At 35.3% G+C, this 20553-nt stretch overlaps 1 long non-coding RNA gene across 5 annotated transcripts in view; it reads right to left on the reverse strand.

Moving 5' to 3' along the window:
• The window catches only part of LOC144283698 (uncharacterized), a 51246-nt gene that overhangs the window by 10817 nt on the left and 19876 nt on the right, over nucleotides 1-20553 (reverse strand). For 3 of the 5 annotated variants that reach the window (XR_013352244.1, XR_013352247.1, XR_013352245.1), the window contains exons 2-4: nucleotides 9648-9692; nucleotides 5567-5681; nucleotides 4473-4672 (exon numbers count right to left, since the gene is read on the reverse strand). This is a non-coding gene — a long non-coding RNA (uncharacterized LOC144283698). Of the gene's footprint in view, nucleotides 1-4472; nucleotides 4673-5566; nucleotides 5786-9647; nucleotides 9693-20553 lie in introns of all 5 variants that reach the window. The other 2 variants (XR_013352248.1, XR_013352246.1) reach the window with 2 other exon arrangements.

Below are 20553 nucleotides of genomic sequence, written 5' to 3' on the forward strand. Positions count from 1 at the left end.
AGTCATGTTGGACTAGAACCCCACCTTAGTGATCTTATTATACTTTATCTATTTTTTAAAAGATTTATTTATTTAAGGGAGAGAGAGAGCAGGGGGAGGAGCAGAAGGAGAAAGAGAGAGAATCCTCAAGCAGACTTCCCCACTGAGCGTGGAGCCTGATGTAGGGCACAAGCCCAGGATCTTAAGATCATGACCTGAGCCAAAATCAAGAGTCCACCACTCAGGTGCCCCTTTAATTACCCATTTTTTAAAAAGAATTTATTTATTTGAGAGAGAGAGCACAAGGAGAAGGTGAAGCAGACTCCTCACTGAGCAGGGAGCCCATTGTGGGACTGGATCCCAGGGACCTTGGGATCATGACCTGAGCTGAAGCCAGGTGCTTAGCCAACTGAGCCACCCAGGGGCCCTTAATTACCTAAGGACCTTATGTATAAATAGTTACATTCTGAGGTCCAGGGGTTAAGGCTTCAATATATGAATTTTAGAGGGACACAATTTAGCCTCTAACAAAATGTATCATTTTTCCAACTGTTTTTATTTTTTTTCATTTATGTTTTAATGTAGCAGTTTGATGATAATGTGCCTATATTTGTTGTTATTTTATTTTAGTTTAATTTTGTTTAGTATTCACTTAACTTTATGTCTTTCATCACACTGGAGAAAATTTGGGTGATTATTTCTTCAAATATTCTTTGTGCCTAATCTCTTTCTCCTCTCCTAATACTTTAATTTTCTTAGGTTAGGACTTTTGATATTCTCTCAGTTATTTGAGCATCTATTAATTTTTATTTCCAATATTTTTTCTCTGTTCTTCAGATTGGATAACTTCTACTGACTATCTACAAGTTAATTTCATCTCCATTCTCTCTAGCCCATCTAGTTAGGTGTTTTTATTTATTTGCTTTATTTTTTTAATATTTTATTTTATTTTGAGACAGAGCAACTGAAAGAGAGAGAGAGAGCATGAGCAGAAGGGAGAGGGAGGGGGGAAGAAGACTCCCCCTGAGCAGGGAGCCCGATGCAGGGCTTGATCTCAGGACCCTGGGATCATGACATGGGCTGCAGGCAGATGCTTAACCGACTGAGCCCCCCGCAGGCAGCCTTGTTTGCTTTATTTTTTTGAAACAGTATGTGAGTCATATTTGAAGTTATTTATTGAGGTCTTATAATGTAGGACATCTTGCTAATGAAAATGCTAGCACCTCACTTCTTGAGCTCTTACAATGTGTCAGATGCCGCACTAAGTACTTGCAAGGTGGGCAGATAGGCAAGGCAAGGCCCAGCCTTCACCCTGGTATAGTCAACCTTACAGAAAAAAAAAAAAAAATTATTTTATTTTAGGTATTGCACTTTCCACTTCTTATCATTACCATTTGGGTTTTTGTTATATTTATCTGCTGAGAGCTCTTATCTTTTCATTCAATTTAGTGCCTTTTGTTTACCTCAGGAGCATAGTAATAATAACTGCTTTAAAATCTGTCAGATAATTTGCTCTATTTGTGTGATCTCCTGGTTGGTATTTGCTGATAATCTTTTCCCTTGATAATTTTTCAGATTTTCTTGATTTCTTTATATGCTGAGAAATTTTGAGTTGTGTCCTGAATATTGTGAATGTAAAAGTCTGTAGACTCCAAGTCATATTATAATCCTCTGGATAATATTGATGTGTTTGTTTTAGCAGGCAACCCATCCAGTTAGGTTTAGTCCTTAAGTTCCGTTGCCATCCGTGACTGCTTTGCTTGGCCTAAATTTATCTGGGGAGAACTGGGGATGATTTTTAAAGCTCTTATAAACTTTACCCTACCCAAAAAGTATAAAACAGGAAAAAGAAAAAGTTGTTTTACATTGGATTTATTTTAACCAAGTCTATTATCTCTTATTTTGAGCAGTCATAACTTTTAGCCATAGTTTATATAATTTGAGTATTTTTTCACTTCAGATTTAGATAGATACTGCTGTGATTTACTATTATTTAGTGGTAGATTTTGGATTAAAAGTTTTATTAAAAATAGTTGTTTTCAGCATTTTTGGAAATCAAACCTGACAAATCTTGATACCTCAGGAGTGGAAATATAGACCTAAGAGTTAAATGAATGTATGATTTTCATATGAAGCTTTTTCTTATATAGAGAAATAATCAGTTTTACAAAGTGTTAGGGATACATATTTCCCAATGTGCCTGACTGACCTTCAAGGCCTAGAACAGTAAGAACAGTGCCAAAATGCTTCAAATACTCCGTCTAGTCGCCCCATGATGATGTTTAGTGGTGGTGGTGGCTCCCTGTACAAAATCTTTAAGCTCCTCTGGCCATCTCTACCAGAGCAACTAAGTGTATCACAGGGAAATTATGTTTCACATATTTTTTTCCACACTAAGCTATAAACTCCCTCAGGCAGCTTCTGTTATTCGTTTCTACACTCTCAAAACTTAACAAAACAGTTTGGCATATTGCAGACATACTTTAAGTATTTGTTAAACTGAAGTAAAATGTTTGAGAAATACCAAGAACACTTCCATGCTATGGGATTTATTCACATATTTTCCTGTTTGCTTTCACAAATGACTGTTAACAATTATATTGAATAAGCAGGAATTTAAGTGACTGAAATCATAAAGTAAGATTCCTTTTCTCTCTAATTGTCCCTACACACCACCTAGGCTTTTTTTCCCCAGGCTGTGGAACAGATCTTAATCAGTCCTTATAGATTTTTCCAGTTATTCTTAGACAGTAAAAATTTCCTGGTAACTGCCAGTGTAATAATGTAACTCACTAAAGAACATATCAAATCCGCTCTGTGAATTTAAACACCTGGGACACAATTTGAATACACTTGCTTCAGTCTGGGAAGCCTGCTGTGAGTTAAGGAAGTGAGCATGATCAATTTGGTGAGCTCTCTGTTTCTTCCATTTTGTGACCATTCTTGGATTGCAACAGGGGAAAGGAGAAGAGATAAGGGTCATAACCATCTACTTTGAAAATATAATTTTGACCTGGCATCTGTGTGCTCAAGTTCAACACTAAATCTTTCTCTCTTGAGACATTCTGATGATTTTCTTGGAGATTTCAAAGATTGCAGCCTGCCTTGTATTAGGCAATGCCTCTTTGTTGTTGGGAGCTATGTGGTAACACCCTCAGCCTCCCCATCTAACAATACATCTCCAGTCTCTTTGAAAGTGACCCTAAAGGCAGCTACCATTTGCATGATCTCTTCTAGACTATGGGAAGCACTCCTCTACTCTATCAGAAATGGCAATATAATTTATTTCCAGTATGGTCATCTCTTGACAGTTTTAGCTGAGCCAAAAATCAAGAGGTTCTCCAGAGAAAACCAATAGAATGTATATATATTCCTTATAATAAATCTTTTGTATATCTGTATTATATAAATCTAGATGTATATAGTATCTTATTATGTATATTTCCATATAAGCTGCAGACCCAGGAGAGCTGGTGATTTCATTTTGGCCCAGTCCAAATGCTTGAGAACCAGGAGACCTGATGATGTAAATTCTAGTAAACAAGCAAAACAAAACAAAACAAAACAAAAAAACACAAAAATCCAGGAGACTTGATGGTGTAAATTTAGTCTTGAGACCGAAGAAGAGCCAAGTTTCAGTTTGAGTCTATAGGCATAAAAAGACTGATGTTCAAACTCAAATAAATGGTCAGGCAGGAGGAGCTCTCTCTTACTTATGGGAATGTCAGTCATTTTATTCTATTTAGGTCTTTAATTGATGAAGGCCACCCATCTTAGGGAGGGCAATTGGCTTTACTCATTCCACCTATTCAAATGGTACTCTTGTCCAAAAAACCCCTCACAGGTACACCTAGAAAAATGTTTGGCTAAATATCTGGGTGTCGCCTGGCTCCATCAAACTGACACGTTTTTATAAAATTAAATTTCATGTTAGCTATATCTTTTTATATTATATTTCTCCATTATATATATCAAAAACTAACTTCATGATATGTCAAGTTGTAAAAAATATAGCTCTTTTGAAGCTTTTCTCACCTACTTGGAGTAAAGATGAAGTATTTACCTCTCCTCCCTTATGAATTGGATAGGGAAAATACCATAAAAAGCCAATAATTTTCTCTGAAAAAGCTTCTTTTTTGGCTTCTCACCCTCAATTCATTTATACCTTTGAAGTTCTATTGAGTTTCAGGATGCAGGGATTTGATTTTCTCTTGTTATGGGGCTGAATTGTGTTCCTCCTAAATTCATTTGTTGAAATCCTAACCCCCAGGACCTCAGAATGTGACTGTTTTTGGAGGTTAGGTCTTTAAAGAAGTGAAAGGAGATTATTGGAGTGGGCCCAAATTCAACATGACTGGTATCCTTATAAGAAGAGGAAATTTGGTCATAGATGTATAGGGAGAAAACCATGCATTGCATAGACACAAGGAGAAGACAGCCACCTACAAGCCAAGGACAATGGCCTCAGAAAAATAAACCAACTCTCACAATACCTTGATATTAGAGTCTAGCTTCCAGAATTGTGAGGAAATAAACTTCTATTGTTTAAGCCAGCTAGTCTGTGGTACTTTGTTATGGCAGTCCAAGTAAACTAATATATCTCATTTTTAAGTCTTGCTTAGATGGTCTAGCAACTGTAGTTTGGAAGGCTTTCCTTTATTTTGTTCTTGACCTGTGGGGGTTTTAGCAGAAACTTTGGAGAGAAAAAAAATCCTATTATAATGTTACTATATATTTCACATTCTTTAGAATTTACTATGTTTGTACCCTATTTCTAAAAATTTCTTAGCTTGTTTTAACTAACCCCATCTTGTAAAATTTCAGATTTATGAACATATATTCTAAGAAGGCCAAACCATTGGCCAAACCGTTCAAGGTAATGCTGTTCTCTATTTAGGAAATTTAGGAACATCAATAGAGGGAAGGTTTTTAAAAGGCATGTAAAGTCACCAATATAACCCCATTTCACTACTCAAAAAAGAAGAAAATGAATGAATATATGCTTCTGATTACTGTCATTAAAAATGGAACCCATATTTTCTTCCATATCCTAGTGGGACTTGCTTGGATGAGCAAATGTGATGATGATAAAATAGACCAAGACATTTCTGTTGCCTCTTATGTTAAACTATAACACTTAGAGATAGCCAGTGTCTCTGTAAATGTAGATATCTGCGAGTTAAAGGTTTAAACAAAACAAACAAAGAAGAATAGTGAATGAAATACTATTTTTTTTGTGGTCCAACAGTAAATCAACATTCTGTTAGAACATAATTGATTATGTTAGGACATAATTGATTTATCCTCAGTTGTAAAGAATAACAATGCTTCTAAAAATATATAGCCATGCCATACCTCTGATTTGGTCTCACAATGCCATTGAGATATGATCAGTGTATGCTTATAACATGGAGATTTAAGTTTGCCTTTCTTCGCTAAGATAAATAAACATATTGATGCTACATACTTTAGTTGACAGCTTATACATTTCTTAAGGAAAACGTGTAAGTTGGAAACATAAACAATATTTGAAAATTAACATTTGCACCCAGAATAACTCCTCATTAGGTTTCCTAAATTTGTGTACCTTGTCATATTGTAGCTTTATCCAGGAAGCTTAGCGAAATCCTGAACATAGAACATACTCAGGTCTGCAGTTTGTCAGATACTTTCACATTCTTCTCCTCATGGTGCCCAGACTTCTGTAAACATACAGTCTTCATAGATTCTTTTTGTTAAGAGCTTATTGGAAACAGAAGTCTATTCTGTCTGCTAAATGTGAGATTGAGGTTCTGGCACAGTTAAGCTGTCAACAAAATGCAATGATTGGGCTGATGTCCAATTTTCTGATATTGACCTGGGTCTTAGGAATCCTAATAAAGTACAAATGACAACTACAGCAAAAGGCATGCTTTGGACACCTTCATGTTTTATGGGGACCCATATCAGTTTTCTGTGGCAACATACAATATCTGCTTTATTACCTGTGATGTGTTAGCACCAGGCTCCTGATGACTAACAGGCTCCCAACCCCGAGGCATTACACAGCCATAGAAATCAAACACTCAGACCCTGGTATTCAGAACTCACATGAGCCACTTTTACAAAAAGTCCAAATATGCTTGGGGATCTGTGAAGATATTTCAAATGAAATTCTTAAAACCTTTCTGATTCAAATTGGAAACAGTTGAATCTTCTCTTATAAGTTTGGAGTAAGAAAAGGTAGGACGTTTTGTTTTGGTTTAGTTAACTCTTTCCTTTCAGGGAAGACTGATTTTAAAGAAAGTGTAGAAGTTTCAAACTGTCTCTCCATGTTTCTTTAAATTTTACATTTCCTCTGTTTAAGAGGAAATTGTCCAGGGTTTGTTTGTTTGTTTGCTTTGTGAACTGAATGTCAGCTTAAGTCACTCGGTTGAGCTTGGAGTAAAAATCAGGAATCCCCATCTCATGTGCTGTGCAGACTTGAAATTTCTGCAGATTCCTAGGGAATTATAGCCTTGTTGTCTCTTCTGGCTCTGACTTCCTACATATATTGATCTCTTATTATCATTTCTAGTCCTTTCTGTCCACAGGACACTGAACTAGACTGATAATCTCTCTTCCTTAATTTTCCATGAACTACCCAGACAAATCATTTATAGGTACAACAGAGTCTACTGAGATTTTAGGGCAATGGAAGGAACTCTGTGTTTCATCTCTGCAAATTGTCTTAACCTAAAAAAAATCCTTTAGTCACTTTGCTACTTGAAATTTTTCACTGGCTGTGATTTACTGTTAAACTATGGTGAAGCACCTCTTTCCTGTGCTGCCTTCCCCAATGAAACCCCTTTCATTGTTTGTTTGTTTTTCCTGGCTTCTGGTGTTTATCTTCTGCAAGTTTGCTGAAAACAAGGTTTTACCCTTTCAATTTAGTTTTTCTTACCCCTAACTTTTCTCTGGGACCCTACTTTATATCCAGAGAGTCATTACTGTGTGTGGTAAAACCAACTGTCACCACTCTTTGTCTTGTCCTTGAACAAACTCAAATGTTGGAGTTTTTCTTTCTCATTCTCCTTCAGTCATTTTAACTTAGAAGAAATAAACAAAATTGTTTTTCCTCCTCTGGAAATTAAGCACACACCCTCAAAGATGGATATGGTTATATTTTGTCAGCTTTGGGTTTAAATTATCAAAAATCATGGCATATTTAAAGCTTAGTTTGGATTTTATATTTTCTAGGAAAAAATACCCATTGCCAGCTTTTTTGGGTTGGATTTCACCAATGTGGGTATTTGAACTTTGCATTGGCAGGACTTCTGGGAAAAGGAGGATTAAAAATAGTTCCCCTAAAACTTTTTCTTCTTTTTTTTTTTTTTTAAGATTTTATTTACTTATTTATTTTGAGAGAGAGCACAAGAGCATGAGAAGTGCAGGGGGACAGAGGAGAGGGAGAGAGAGAATCTCAAGCAGACTCTGTGGTGAGCACAATCCCAATACAGGGCTTGATGTCACAACCCTGAGATCATGACCTGAGCTAAAATCAAGAGTCAGAGGCTTAACCAACTGAGCTACCCAGGTCCCCCCTCCTAAAACTTTCCTTAATGATTCCATATTAAATATATTAATCTTTTAGATTTAATTAAGAACATGTTTAAACACTCCTGAATTATTTTCCAGTTGCTGGATCAAAGAATTGCCTTCCCCTGCAAGAATAGTTCCTGTGATTATTACAAAACAAGTTAAAACATATACTGCTAGTCATTTTCTGAGATGTTCTGAGAACGGTCTTTTTTTTTTAATATGGATATATTTTTTTTAATTTTAATTTATTTATGATAGTCACAGAGAGAGAGAGAGAGGCAGGGACACAGGCAGAGAGAGAAGCAGGCTCCATGCACCAGTAGCCCGACGTGGGATTCGATCCTGGGTCTCCAGGATCGCGCCCTGGGCCAAAGGCAGGCGCCAAACCACTGCGCCACCCAGGGATCCCCTGAGAACTGTCTTTTTAATCACTGATTTCGAAGCCAAAGATTGAAGTACACCAACACATATGAAAGTATTGCAGATTCAGACCTCCAGGTGCTCAATAAATGTTCAATGAATCAGAAAGACATGGAGCTTCTCCACTTTGTTTCGTGATTGGTTATACCAGTTGATGATTTTTTTGCTTGTTTATTCATTCATTTTCCTTCTAGTTTCTAAAATATTATCTTGCAAGAAGATAATATTAGAAATGAGAAAGAAAGAGTACAGAACAAACAAAAAACTAAGGCGTATAGAACAAAGAAATTAGGAGCGAGACCTAAAAGAACATAGTAGCAAGGAATAAAAGAGCACATACATTGGAACTAGGGGTAAAACTTAACAAAATAAAAAAAAATAGCAAAATAGCATAATATCCTACTAAAAGTCATTTTAGATGTGTATACCAAGAAGTTGGTAAGAAATAGTAATTTGAGATAGCTCATTTGGCTTTGTTCATTTGGGGTAGGGCCATAACTTTCAGACTTAATCCCAACAGGATGTCTGCAAATTTGTTCTGATTGTTATATTGAGGAAACCCTGACATTAATTTAGAGAGGCTCTTTTGATAATAGCATATGCTGCAGTTTAGAGGGAAGAATGGAAGAAAGTCTCCAAATATTTCCTTTTTCTGGAATATCTTCATGGTGCTCGTATTTATCACTAAAGAATGCTAGCAACATTTTCTTTAGGAAAGCACAAGATATCACGATTAAACTTTGAGTGATAAAAAGTCTTCACAAACTCTCTAAAATTCAGTGACTTCTGGGTAGAAATATACTTTGAATTGTATGAAAAGAAAAGTTACTTTGCTCTCTGAAGTCTGTTGGTAGCTTTGAAGTGATTTTGTGGATTTTTTTTCCCTCTAAACCCCACTTAAATCGGCTTCCTAGAGTTTTGGAGCCAAAGAGAAGCTGTCGCTCAAATCAAGGGGGTTAAAGATTTGAGAGAAAAAAGGAATTAAATATTTTTCACATTTGCACTTGACTGATTGCTATGGTAGGCTAAATAAAACATGCATTATACTAACTACTAATAGTTTAGGATTCATTGGTAATGTAAAATGAAAAAAAATAGGATTTATATGTGTTTCTGCGTGTGTATGTGTTACTCTGTATTTGATGAATTAAATGCTAACTCTATTTACATACTATAGGGTGGATATGCATATGATAAACTATCGATTAATTATTATAAAAGTGATCATTTTCATAGGGAACTACCCCAAAAGAATTTAGTATAAATTAAAATTCAATGTGCATATTTTCAAATATAACTAGTCTTTGACTTTTAAATATAAGCTTATCAGATACCATAAAGTGCAATCAAGTCTTGTAGAAAGACTTTGTTGTTAAAATACTGCTTCATAAAGGGATTATAATAATTAAGAGTATGGGGAGTTTGGGTGATTTCATGAATTCATGTAGAAAATAGCTTCGTTTATCTTTTTAAAGGACAGGCCTGAGAATGGCCTAAATCTTTAATGTTTTCTTTTCTATTAACTTCAGTAAATTACCAAAATCCATTTCTGATTTCTCTTTTTAAAAAATTTTGCATCTGTGGGTCAAAGCTTGGCTCCTCTAATTGCTAATATTTTAAACTTGGCCAATTTCTATGACCTTTCTGTGTTTCCTCAACTGTATAATAGGGATGAAAATAGTACCTACCTAATGAAGTTACTGCAGCGGGCATTAAATAATACGTGTGAATGCCTGAAAGAGTAACAGATGCATAAATGTTAGTTATTATTATTACTTTATTACTTAAATGAAAAATGAATGCATGTGGTGGCTTAGGTATTTTCTTGGGAAACACATATGAGAAAAATCTGGATCTACCTAGAGTGCATCATGCTTTCCTTGCCCAGAGAAAGGGTGTAAGCCGCTGCAGAAGAAACCTCTTTGATTTTTGCCTGATACACCCTGTAAGACTGCAGAATGGAGTTTATCTTTTGGACTAAGACATTTTGATTTTAAAACCGTTGATTACTTACCTGTTCTAAAAATGTCCTCTTCACCCAACCTGCTCCAAAGAGAATAACTTTGCTTTATATACACATGTTAATGAAAACCTATTGACCCTGTTTATCATTTCTAAAATCTTTTCTCTGCCCTGCTCTTCTTCACCTTGAATACAAGTGCTGCATTTCATGTAATACATTCTTCTATTTCGTATTTTATGACCTGGTGCTTAGATGAGGACTGGTGGTTTTGTTTTGTTTTTTTAAAACACTGAAATTCACTGGAGCTCAACTAAACATTTAAAAGAAACAATTAAAATCTCCAAAATTGTATAAACTGGTGTGCCTTAGACTCTGTTTTACGGATTGGATCACAGACAGAGATAAAGAAGAGTTTAATTGGGATTCTGTTTCACCCAATAGCACAGCACTCTCAGTGGTAGGAAGAGCAGTGAAGGAAAAAAAAAATATGATCTCCAATTCCAATTTTTGTAAGCTTCAGTTTAAGTCAGCTAATGTGGAGAATTTGCTGAGAAGTTGCTTTGAATCTTTGTTTATTTACTTATTTTTATGTAGTTAACAAAAAGCCTGCATTTAGTATTTACTATTAAGATATTGACTGAAACTAGGAATTAATGAAAATCTTAGCATCCTCCAAAGATTATTTAATAGAATAAAATTTAGAACCAATAATAGATGGATCATTTTTCTTAAATAAATAAATCCTCTTTAATACCATATTGTATTTGGAAACATAATGTGTTTTACCATTCACAAAGCATACAATAATTAGGATATTTAGAACTAAATATATCCATTTACACATATATGAAAAAGGTAATTACTTTTTAAATACTAATTGGGTGAAATACATTGGACAGATTTTGCTTTTTAATTACAGAGGAAAATATATTTCTAAATAGTTTTCTAGATTTTAGCCCTACATCATTTTTTATTCAGTTCTTTTTCTAGAAGGATAAATAATCTCATGAGGATTTCTTTTAGAAATTTGTTTTCAAGGATGCCTGGGTGGCTTGGTAGTTAAGTATCTGCCTTTGATTCAGGGCATTATCCCTGGATCCTGAGATTGAGTTCTGCATTGGGCTTCCCACAGGGAGCCTGTTTCTCCCTCTGCCTATGTCTCTGCCTCTCTCCCTGAGTCTCTCATGAATAAATAAATAAAATCTTTAAAAAAAATTTAAGGATGATATTTGCTGTGGGTTTTTCATAGATGGCTTTTAAGATGCTGAGGAATGTTCCCTCTATCGCTGCACTCAGAGTTTTGATCAGGAATGGATGCTGTATTTTGTCAAATGCTTTCTCTGCATCTATTGAGAGGATCATGTGGTTCCTGTTTTTTCTCTTATTGATGTGATCTATCACATCGATTGTTTTACGAGTGTTGAACCAACCTTGCATCCCAGGAATAAATCCCACTTGGTCATGGTTAATAATCTTCTTAATGTACCATTGGATCCTATTGGCTAGTATCTTGTTGAGAATTTTTGCATCTGTGTTCATCAGAGATATTGGTCTACAATTCTCCTTTTTGGTGGAGTCTTTGTCTGGTTTTGGAATTAAGGTGATGCTGGTCTCCTAAAACAAGGTTGGCAGTATTCTGTACCTTTCTATCCTTTGGAACAGCTTTGGTAGAATAGGTATTATTTCTTTAAATGTTTGATAGAATTCCCCTGGGAAGCCATCTGGCCCTGGACTTCTGTGTCTTGGGAGGTTTTTGATGACTGCTTCAGTTTCCTCTTTGGTTACTAGCCTGTTCAGGTTTTCCATTTCTTCATGTTTTAGTTTTGGTAATTTGCGGTTTTCCAGAAATGCATCCATTTCTTCTAGATTGCCTAAGTTATTAGTGTATTAAAATTAAAAATAGTGTATTAAAATAAAAAAAAGTGTATAAAATACATTAGTGTATTAAAAATCATTTGTATTTTCTTGGTATTGGTTGTGATCTCTCCTTTTTCATTTAAGATTTTATTAATTTGTCTTTTTTCTTTTTAATAAGGGTGGCTAATGGTTTATCCATCTTATTAATTCTTTCAAAGAACCAACTCCTGGTTTTGTTGATCTGTTTTACAGTTCTAGTCTCCATTTCATTGAGTTTTGCTCGAATCTTTATTATCTCTCTTCTTCTGCTTGGTGTAGGTTTATTTGCTGTTCTTTCTCCAGTTCCTTTAGGTGCAAGATTAGCTTGTGTATTTGAGTTTTTTTTCCAATTTTTTGAGGGATGCTTGTATCACAATGTATTTCCCTCTTAGGACTGCTTTTCCTATGTCCCAAAGATTTTGAATGGTTGTATCTTCACTTTCATTAGTTTCCATGAATCTTTTTAATTCTTCTCTAATTTCCTGGTTGACCCATTATCTTTTAGTAGGATGCTCTTTAACCTCTATGTGTTAGAGCTTTTCCCCTAAGATCAGGAAACATGACAGGGATGTCCACTTTTACCACTGCTACTCAACATAGTATGAGAAATCCTAGCCTCAGCAAACAGACAACAAAGAGAAATAAAACGCATTCAAATTGGCAAAGAAGAAGTCAAACTCTCCCTCTTTGCAGATGACATGATACTGCACATAGAAAACCCAAAAGACTCCACCCCAAGCTTGCTAGAACTCATATAGAAATTCAGCGATGTGGCAGGATACAAAATTAGTGCCCAGAAATCAGTGACATTTCTATACACTAACAATGAGACTGAAGAAAGAGAAATTAAGGAGTCAATCCCATTTACAATTGCACCCAAAAGCATAAGATACCTAGGAATAAACCTAACCAAAGAGGTAAAGGATCTATACCCTAAAAACTACAGAACACATCTGAAAGAAATTGAGGAAGACACAAAGAGATGGAAAAATATTCCATGTTCATGGATTGGAAGAATTAATATTGTGAAAATGTCAATGCTACCCAGGGAAATTTACATGTTCAATGCAATCCCTATCCAAATACCATGGACTTTCTTCAGAGAGTTGGAACAAATAATCTTAAGATCTGTGTGGTATCAGAAAAGACCCTGAATAGCCAGGGGAATACTGAAAAAGAAAAACAGATCTAGGGGCATCACAATGCCGGATTTCAAGCTGTATTACAGCTGGGATCATCAAGCAGTGTGGCACTGGCACAAAAACAGACACATAGATCAATGGAACAGAATAGAGAACCCAGAAATGGGTCCTCAACTCTATGGTCAACTAATATGCAACATAACAGGAAAGAATATCCACTGGAAAAAGGACAGTCTCTTCAATAAATGGTGCTGGGAAAATTGGACAGCCACATGCAAAAGAATGAAACTAGACCACTCTCTTTCACCATACACAAAGATAATTTCAAAATTGATGAGAGATCTAAACGTGAGACAAGAATCCATCAAAATCAAGAGGAGAACACAGGCAACACCCTTTTTGAACTTGGCCACAACAACTTCTTGCAAGACACATCTATGAAGGCAAGGGAAACAAAAGCAAAAATGAACTATTGGGACTTAATCAAGGTAAAAAGCTTCTGCACAGCAAAAGAAGCAGTCAACAAAACTAAAAGACAAACTTACAGAATGGGAGAAGATATTTGCAAATGACCTATCAGATAAAGGGCTAGTATCCATGATCTATAAAGAACTTATTAAACTCAACAGCAAAGAAACAAACAATCCAATCATGAAATATGCAAAAGACATGAACAGAAATTTCACAGAGGAAAACATACACATGGCCAACAAGCACATAAGAAAATGCTCTGCATCACTTGCCACCAGGTAATACAAATCAAAACCACAATGAGATACCACCTAATACCAGTGAAAATGGGGAAAATTAACAAGACAGCAAACAACAAATGTTGGAGAGAATGTGGAGAAAGGGGAACCCTCTTGCACTGTTGGTGGGAATGTGAACTGGTGCAGCCACTCTGGAAAACTGTGTGGAGGTTCCTCAAAGAGTTAAAAATAGAGCTACCCTATGACCCAGCAATTGAGCTGCTGGGGATTTAACCCAAAGATACAGATGCGGTGAAATGCCAGGACACTGCACCCCGATGTTTCTAGCAGCAATCTCCACAATAGCCAAACTGTGGAAGGAGCCTCGGTGTCCATTGAAAGAGGAATGGATAAAGAAGATATGGTCTATATATATAATGGAATATTACTCAGCCATTAGAAATGACAAATACCCACCATTTGCTTCAATGTGAATAGAACTAGAGGGTATTATGCTGAGTGAAGTAAGTCAATCAGAGAAGGACAAACATTATATGGTCTCATTCATTCAGGGAATATAAAAAATCGTGAAAGGGATTGTAAGGGAAAGGAGGGAAAATGAGTGGGAAATATCAGAGAGGGAGACAGAACATGAGAGACTCCTAACCTGGAAAACGAACAGGGGTAATGGAAGGGGAGGTGGGCAGGGGGATGGGATGACTGGGTCACGGGTACTGAGGGGGGCACTTGCCGGGATAAACACTGGGTGTTATACTATATGTTGGCAAATCGAACTCCAATAAAAAATGTACAAAAATATGGGGCAGCCCGGGTGGCTCAGCGGTTTAGCGCCGCCTTCAGCCCAGGGCCTGATCCTGGAGACCCAGGATCAAGTCCCACATGGGACTCTGCATGGAGCCTGCTTCTCCGTCTGCCCGTGTCTCTGCCTCTCTGTCTCTCTCTCATGAATAAATAAATAAAATCTTAAAAAAAAGTACAAAAATAATTAATTTTAAAAAGAAAATTGTTTTCAATAATATAAATATGAATTATTTTCTAATAATTATAAAAATACAGAATGCTTCGTTAAGACAGCTTTTTAAAGGAACGATAATAAAACACAAGACCATTATTTGGATACTCGAATAAAATTCCAAGATACCAATGTGACATTGAGAAACACACAGACGGGGCAGTGTTAAACGTAACAGTGAAGAAAGGTTAATGAATGATAGAGGAAATCAATACCTGCTCTTTACACTGTACCTGATATGCAAGGAGGAGAAAAACTGCATAATATGCAGATATGGTCTAAGAGTAATAGACTAGAGTGGATAGTTGTGTGATTTCTACAGGTGAAGCAATTAAGCTTTCACTTTTTGGTGTAACACACACGCCCACGCACCTCAGTATTTTTTCCATTTCTTCTGTTCAGTTTTGCAGTGTCTCTCACCTTGGTTCTAACTCCTTTATCTCCCTTTGACCTGTTTTTGACCTCAGCTGTCAATGGCTAAAGTCTCTCACAGGAGAAAAATTCTTTTTCCATTTTTATTCTATTTCACTTCCGCACACACTCTACATTTCAGCACCGTGGCCTAGGTCCTCAGTGACCAATGGCTATGTAGAAATGTGTCTTAAAGTTCCACAACAATGAGGGTATAGGGTAGGATGTTCCCACGACAAAGCAGATCATTTCAAAGAGTGTAAAACAGCTCATTTTTGACACCCGCCCCCGACTCCTTTGCCTTTTATTTTGAAGTCATTTTGGCTCAATGGCATAATCTGCATACATGGGCCATGATCTAGAAAGCAGAATTTTAAAATTGTGAACCAGGAATCACTTCAGTGAAGAATTTATTATTCTGCCTTAGGTGTTCTCAAAAATTATATATCACCCATAAAAAACTTAAATAATTATTTAAGGGTAACTACCCCACGGAGTTTGATTATAGAATATCTCTTACTTCCATGAAGTATTTTAATTTGCCTTCATTATGCAAAGATTCACTTTGAAAATAGTTTACTTGGCAAAGCTATCGATGTGGGGGGCAAAACACCAAATGTTTCATTTCAGCCTTAAACAGAAAATGTAGCAGAAACAGAAACAGGCCTCGGTCACAATTAAAGAAGAATCTTCCTAGAAGAGGACTCTGTTGACACAGGTGTTTTCAGAAGCCAAACCTTGGGGACAATTCCATCTTGTTAGGTAGATAAATATTTTTACCTATTTGTGGTTGCAAAATGTAAGTTAAATCTTTATTCTACTTAGCATAAAGTTGAGTCCGTCTAAAACTGTATGCTAAAAAGGACAACGAATTTTCCTCTTTAACTGAACATTTCATATAATGGTCTCAAGAAAGATTGTTATGCAAATTTGAAATCAAATGCCTTTTTTGGCTTCAGTTTTCAGGGTTTGCGCTAAATAACCATCTTTGTTAAAATATTTGTTAACTGTGTTCTCTCAAACTTCTGAACTACAGTTACAGTTAGAGATTGAATTTGATTATTAATCTGCTAATAATTACTTATATATTGCTAACAGTTCTAAGTAATCCAACACGTATAAAAAGACTAAGTAGATTTTTCTTAAAGGTAGGAACATTATTAAAGACACATTTTCTTCTTTTAAATTGACAAATAAAATGACTTAAAAGCCAAATAAAGTAACCAAACCATTAACTTTAAAACACAGTGCAAAATCTTAGTTTTTGATGATAGGGAAACTACTTAGCTTAATGCTAATCATGGAGTTAACATTGCAAAAATTAAATTTGAGATTAATATTTTAAAACTCTTCATTCTAAATTTGAAAATATTACACGCATATTTTAGGATAAAGAAAATAACTATGGGGATATCATTTGGAAATCCAGCAAAATTCTTTACTTAAAAAAAAGAGTTTGTTTATTTGAGAGAGCACATGTGAAAGAGTACAAGCTTGGGGGGGGGAGTAGGGGGAGAGAGAGAAGCAGGCTCTTCACTGAACAAGGAACCTGGCTCTGACTGGGACTGGATCCTAGGATCCCAGGATCATGACCTGAGCCAAAGGCAGAGGATTGACTGAGCCACACAAGTTTCCCAGTTCTGTACTATTTCTAATAATTTATCTGTAGTTACTTTTAGATTTTATATATAGACAATTTTATATTCCCCCACATAGTGAAAATCATATTTGTACATTTTCATTCAATGTACATTTTATTTTTCTCTCTTTTTTTTTACTGTAACCGGCTAATACCTTCAGAACATTATGGTATAGAATCTGTTGGGGTGGGTATTATCTCTTTTTCTGATGTTTTTAATATTTAATTATTAAGTAAGATGATGATGACTTAGTTTTATTAAGATTTTCACTAGATATATTTTCTCCTGCTCTTAGTTTTCTAAATGTTTGGTTTTATATCCAACATGTATTGAGTTTTTATTTAAACATATTGCCTCCTTTTAGTGAGATCAAAGTATGATTTTTCTGCTTTAGCCTGGAAATGGGGTGGATGTCTTTTTTTCTCTTTTTCTTTGTTAATAAGGTTTTATTTTAATTCCAGTTAGTTAACATACAGTGTTATATTAGTTTCAGGTGTCCAACTTAGTGATTCAACAATTCCATCATGCAGTGCTCATCGCAAGTGTGCTCTTTAATCCCCATCACTTATTTTACCCATCTCCTCCCACCACCTTGCCCCTTGGTAATCACCAATTTGTTATCTATATTTAAGAGTCTGCTTCTTGATTTCCTTTTCTTCTTTCTCCTTTGTTCATTTGTTTTGTTTCTTCAATTCCACATGAGAGAAGTTATATGGTATTTGTCTTTTTCTGACTGATTTATTTCACTTAGCATTATACTCTCTAGATCTATCCACATTACGGCAAATGGCAAGATTTCATTCTTTTTTACAGCTGAATGATATTTCATTATATATATATATCACATCTTCTTTATCCATTCATCAAGCAGTGGACACTTGGGCTACTTCCATATGTAGGCTATTGTAGATAATGCTGCTATAAACATTGGGGTTCCTGTATCCATTTGAATTAGCGCTTTTGTATTCTTTGGGTAAATAACCAGTAGTGTGGTTACTGGAGAGTAAAGTACTTCGATTTTTAACTTTTTTGAGGAACCTCTATACTGTTGTCAACAGTGGCTGTACCAGTTTGCATTCCCACCCGCAGTGCAGGAATGTTCCTTTCTCTCCATATCCTTCTCAACACCTTTTGTTTTGTGTGTTGTTGATTTTAGCTATTCCGAAAGACATGAGGTGATATCTCATTGTAATTTTAAATTGCATTTCCCCAATGATGAGTGATGATGAGCATCTTTTTAATGTATCTATTGGCCATCTGTACGTCTTTGGAGAAATGTGTTCATGTCTTCTGCATATTTTCAATTGGATTATTTGTTTTTTAGTGTTCAATTTTATAAGACCTATTATGTATTTTGAATTTATTTTTGTGTATAGTGTAAGGAAGTGATTCGATTTCTTTCTTTTTCATGCTGCTATCCAGTTTTCCCAGCACCATTTGTTGAAGAGACTGTCCTTCTCTCATTGCATATTTTTGCCTCCTTTGTTGAAAATTAACAGACCACATAATCGTGGGTTTATTTCTGAGCTCTCAATTCTATTCTTTGTAATATAACTTGAAGTCTAGAATCATGATGCCTCCATCTTTGCCTTTCTTTTCCAAAATTGCTTTGACTATGCATGGTGTCTTGTGGTTTCATACAAATTTTAGATTGTTTGTTCTAGTTCTGTGAAATACACTGTTGGTATTTTGATAGGGATTACATTAAATGTGTAGATTGCTTTGGATAGTATAGATATTTTAGCAATATATATTCTTCCAATCCATGAGCATGGACTACCTTTCCATTTCTTTGTGTTATCTTCAGTTTCTTTCATCAGTGTTTTATAGTTTTCAGAGTATAGGTTTTTCACCTCTTTGATAAGTTTATTCCTAGGTTTCTTATTACTTTTTGTACAATTCAAATTGGACTATTTCTTAATTTCCCTTTCTACTTCTTCATTACTGTTGTATAGAAATGCAACAGGTTTCTGTATAATGATTTTGTATCCTGTGACTTTATTGAATTCATTTATCAATTCTAGCAGCTTTTTGGTGGAGTCTTGATTTTTCTCTATTTAGTATCATGTAATCTACAAATAGTGAAAATTCTACTTCTTCCTTGCCAATTTGGATGTCTTTGACTTCGTTTTGTTGTCTGATTGCTGAGGCCAAGACTTCCCGTACTATGTTAAATAACGGTGGTAGAGAGTGAATATCCCTGTATTGTTCAAAAAAAGTGTATGATATGACTTTGATCTTCCTGAATTTGTTGAGGCTTATTTTGTGGGCTAATATGTGTTCTTTTCTGGAGAGTGTTCCATATGCACTTGAAACAAATGTGTATTCTGCTGTTTTAGGATGGAATGTTTTGAATGTATCTATTAAATCCATCAGTTTCAGTGTGTCTTTCAAAGCCATCATTTCCTTATTGATTTTCTGTTTAGGTGATATATCTATTGATGTAAATGGGGTATTAAAGTCACCTATTATTATTGTATTATTATCGATTAGTTCCTTTATGTTTGTTATTAACTGTTTTATGTATTTGGGTGCTCCTATATTGGGTACATAAATATTTACATTTATTATATTATCTTATTGGATGATCCCTTTTATTATTGTATACAGTGCTCTTTTTTGGCTCTTGTTACAATCTTCATTTTGTTTATTTGAGAGAGAGAGTGAGAGAGAGAGAGAGAGATCATGCATGAATGGGGGGAGGGCCAGAGGGAGAGGGAGAAGCAAACTCCTTGCTGAGAAGGGACCCTGACATAGGGCTCAATTCCAGGATTCTGAGATCATGACCTGAGCCAAAAACCGATGCTTAACCAACTAAGCCACCAGGTGCCCCGTCTCTTGTTACACTCATTGTTTTAAAGTCTATTTGTCTAATATAAGTTTTCCTACTTCAGCTTTATTTTGACATCCATTTGCATTATAGATGTTTTTCCATCTTCTCACTTTTTTATCTTCAGGTGTCTTCAGGTCTAAAATGAGTTTCTTGAAGGTAGCATATAGATAGGTTTTGGTTTTTTAATCAATCTTCTTGCCCTCCATCTTTTGATTAGAGTGTTTAGTTCATATACATTCCAAGTAATTATTGATAGATATGTATTTATTGCCATTTTATTATTTGTTTTGTTGTTGTTTCTGAAGATTTTCTCTGATTCTATCTTGTATTTCTCTCTTTCATAGTTTGTGGTTTTCTTTAGTGTTGGGATTTTTTTCTCTTTTTTCTTTGCATATTTATTAGTTAGTGGTTTTTGATATATTGTTACAGTAGGTTTGTATATAACATCTTTTGCATATAGCAGTCTATTTAAGTTGATGGTCTTTTAGGTTTGAACCCATTCTTTACTCCTCTCTCCCTCATGTTTTAGATATACATTATTATATTTTACATACTTTTATTTCGTAAGTTCCTTGACAAGTTTTTTTTAACAAAAAGATTCATTTTTAATGCTTTTCTGTTTTCTACCTTAATACTGTCACTTTTGGTCTCTCCTTTCCATTCAGTCCCCTTTAATACTTCTTGCAGGGCTGGTTTAGTGGTCATAAACTCCTTTAGTTTTTGTTTGTTTGGGAAACTCTTTATCTTTCCTTCTATTCTGAATGACAGTCTTGCTGGGTAGAGTATTCTTGGCTGCAGATTCTTCCCAGCACTTTGAATATATCATGCCACTCCTGGCTTGCAAAGTTTCTGTTGAAAAATTTCCTGCTAGCCTCATGGGTTTTACCCAATAAGCTACTGTCTTCTTTTGTCTTGGTACTTTAACTTTTTTTCTTTTTAAAAATATTTATTTATTTGAGAGCAAGAGAGCGAGAGAGCAAGAGAGAG

Source organism: Canis aureus, chromosome 14 (genome assembly GCF_053574225.1).
Source record: "Canis aureus isolate CA01 chromosome 14, VMU_Caureus_v.1.0, whole genome shotgun sequence".
In the NCBI taxonomy this organism is placed as follows: Eukaryota; Metazoa; Chordata; class Mammalia; order Carnivora; family Canidae; genus Canis; species Canis aureus.